This window comes from Sitophilus oryzae, unplaced genomic scaffold, assembly GCF_002938485.1.
Source record: "Sitophilus oryzae breed Bouriz unplaced genomic scaffold, Soryzae_2.0 scaffold_1135_pilon_pilon, whole genome shotgun sequence".
NCBI classification, from domain to species: Eukaryota; Metazoa; Arthropoda; class Insecta; order Coleoptera; family Curculionidae; genus Sitophilus; species Sitophilus oryzae.
In genome coordinates, this window is record NW_022145766.1 from 1 (window position 1) to 3,496 (window position 3,496).

The window sequence follows — 3,496 nt, forward strand, 5'->3', positions numbered from 1 at the left end:
ATAGGTATGACGTCGTTGATGTGACGCACTTGACGGCTTTTTAATGCTTTGGTTAAAATGCCGTCGAACGGTCGCGTACTAAAATGCCGTTAATCGTTAATGCAGAGTAGGCTACTGATTAATACTTAATAATTTGTAATGTAATGTTGTCCAAAATCCGTCATGGCTTATTCTGAATAAGGTTTGAAAATGTATTTGCGATAAAATGTAATATATGGCATTGGTTTTCAGGTTTTTATTGCAAATTATAAACTGACAATTTAAAAATAATTCTACGTCAACTTATATTATAACAAAAATTAATAATGCTATAGATAGCATTCTCTGCAAAACCACAGTTTTGATTTAGGTCGCTTAGTCAATCCTGCACAACGAATATGTCTCCATATAGTGTGACCAACGGATCTGTAGCTACGGGGTATCGGCAGGGGAACGCAGTTGTAAACAAAACACGCCCAATTTCATTCATAAAATAGGCATGGGCGTACGGTGTTTTATGAAAATAATGTGTATCATAAATATAATATTCAGATTAATAATTTTTTTCAAAAAACTTTATCCTCTTTGTATCGTTACTGTTGAGTTAGCAGATAAACACTAAAAGCTTTTATTAAAGCTCACTTAAATATTTTGAATAATTTTATTATTATGTGTTGTTAATATAATTGAAGAAATAATTACAGCTGGGGGTTGGAAGCTTTGATGTTACACATCAAAATAAAATACTAAATCAGCACAATACACCATAACACTTTTACTTTTACACTGGACGCACGTTTTGCTAACCATGTTAACATCATCAGCAGATGATCAAGACTGAGTCTTGAGGTATATTTATTTATATATCTGTACTAACTATATTTTTTTCTATAATACATTATTTTAGATATAACTATTTCCAGCAAAAAAAATCTTGAAAATAGTTAACTTTGGAAGCGCAAACAAAACATAATTTTACACACCAGTAGATCCAATATTGCCTATTACACCAGATATGGTATCGCTCCGCCAGCACTTTTTAAAGGTTAGGTCATTGTCTACCTATGTTTCATCCAAATAGATAATACTTGACGATATATTCGAATTTTGCGTATATATTTATCTCTCTCTGCAATATAATGGGCCGCTCCATTAATATTTATCTGTTATTTTGACATTTACGCCAAAAAATCCATTTGATTTTAATAACCCCCCTAAGCGTTTCCCTGCCAAAGGAAAATTCAATTCTTCCTGCAATTTTTGCAAAAGCTTTCTAATTGTGGAGACGACTTTGAATTCGAGATAAAATCTATTTATCAAATTCCTGACCACTTGGAAATTAAAGTCGAGCTTTTCAACAGCAGTCTCACGTGGCCGTTTCTTTCCAGGGCTGGATATCATTTTATCGGGGTTAGTTTCTAGTCTTTTTTTATCTTCTGTGTGAATTTTTTTATAGCCAGTACACTGACTCCGGTATAAAGAGATATCCGCTTAAGTTTACGTTTAAGCGGCAACTTAAGCGAAGTCTCTGTAGCTTCTTCGTCGCAAACCCTATTATGAACACAACGAAATAAATCAAATGAGTGTTCATCCACGTTTATTTACATTAATTTTAGTTTAGCTAAAATATTTAGGTAAAATGTGGGTGCTTTTCATTTTAGCCAAATTTAATTTTAATATTCTAATAATTATATTATTATTATTCTACTTACCTATATAAATTAGCTATTATTTCTCTTATCCTCGCTATGTAGCGTCTTACCCTTAACAAATTTATTCATTTTAAAATACAAATATACGATCAAACTTATAATTAAAAACTACGAACGAAAAACATTATAACAAGATAACAAAACAATAAAACACAACTTAACTATTAAATATACGAAAAATATAGGAATAAAGTTTAGGATAACCGGTATAAAATAACGAAAGAAAGTAATAATGATCAAAAGAATTACACCGCCACTGGATATTTCAATAGTATTCAATATTTCCACTCTTTTCAGAAGTGACCGTGAAGTTGGGGATAAGGCTAGCGAATAGGAAAGGCGTAAAAGTCATGGCAACCGCGTGGTAACAAATCCTATGACGTACTCTCGCCAATCATGTTCGACGAATAGGCGGCCATGCGCGGCGATGCCGGTTTGTCAATGATGTCCTTGATATATCTTCACCTTTCGTAATAAGCAGATTATACAGAATGAAAGAAATAAGTTATTAAATAAAACATATCCAACAATATGAACTACGTTAAAATTCCTTAGTAAATACGTCAGAATATATGCTAAACACATTATATATAATAAAAATATATTAAATTTATAGTTCATGTCTGGCAATTTTGTAATTTTATAGATAAACGTGGCAATATCGATTTTTTTTTCTCGCATTCCTTCCGTAGCTTCAGATCCGCTGGTCAAACAGTAGAAGGCATCTACTGCAACAAAGTGACATATGATTTTTCTGCCTGTCTTCACTGCACACACAACAAAACCAACTTTGTTGAAGTCGTTTCTGCTCAACTAGATTGGTTATTTTTTCAAAGGCTTTCTCGGTGCAAAAACTTCTAAAAATCGTAAATTTACATTATTAGTTATTAATTTGGTAATTATTAGGTATTGCTAGACTTACCTTATTATGTGGATATCAACAGCCTCATCAAGAACGACATGTGATATTTCTTCTTTATATTTGTGATGTCTCTAACGATGTTACGATCCTTAACGAAGCAATTCAGGATTACATTTTGTTTTTCATGATAGGATTGTTTAGCAAATGCTACAGTACATCTTTTCTTTTTCTTTGGTAGTCCTATGACTGTTAAGTCCTGTCCTTTTGGACGTCCTTTATGAGAAAAACAGGTAATCCTATTTTAAGTAATTTATATGTATACTATAAATATACTATGTATATTTATACTGTAAGAAATTCTGGAAAAGCCTTCATTGTACTTTTCATGGTTGGACTTTGAATGAAAAGTCCTCTGAAATTATTGTCTTCGTCTCGCAAAACAGCTACATTGGCACCTGAAAACAGAGTAGTTATTGGGACTAATAAGACGATAATAGAATATTTTAGTTTACCATATTTAGATTTAAGTATATTTAAGCAGCCATCTAAGTTTTCTTTTCTTGATTGATCGGATATCTTCATATTTGTTAAATCTTGTTAAGTAACAATTTTACCAGTACTTTCTTGAACTTTTTGCTGTATCATTTTTCTATTGGCATTCATATTCAAATAATCCTTGACACTTTCCTTCATGTTACTGGGAAGTTTTCTTTGGCTAGGGTTATGCGCATGTAGAACCTACAAAATATATCTTTTATGAATAAAATACTGTTCAAGCAAGAATTCTAAAAGCATACTATATGTCAACTAATTTGTAAACTTACGTTCGAAGTGACATGATTGTGCTTCATTTGAACCGATGTTACCTCGAGTGCTTTTCCATCATACGATGCTTTCAATCTTACATGTACTGGGCAATCTTCTTTAAATGTCCAAGACTGTC

The 3,496-nt window shown here is 32.0% G+C and overlaps 1 long non-coding RNA gene across 1 annotated transcript; it reads right to left on the reverse strand.

Annotated features, from left to right (window-relative positions):
* Nucleotides 1-2,968: 2,968 nt before the first annotated feature.
* Nucleotides 2,969-3,210, reverse strand: LOC115886247. Its single transcript, XR_004050860.1, has 2 exons — nucleotides 3,168-3,210; nucleotides 2,969-3,008 (listed from the first exon to the last, which is right to left on the reverse strand). It is a non-coding gene; the product is annotated as an uncharacterized LOC115886247 (long non-coding RNA).
* Nucleotides 3,211-3,496: the final 286 nt, after the last annotated feature.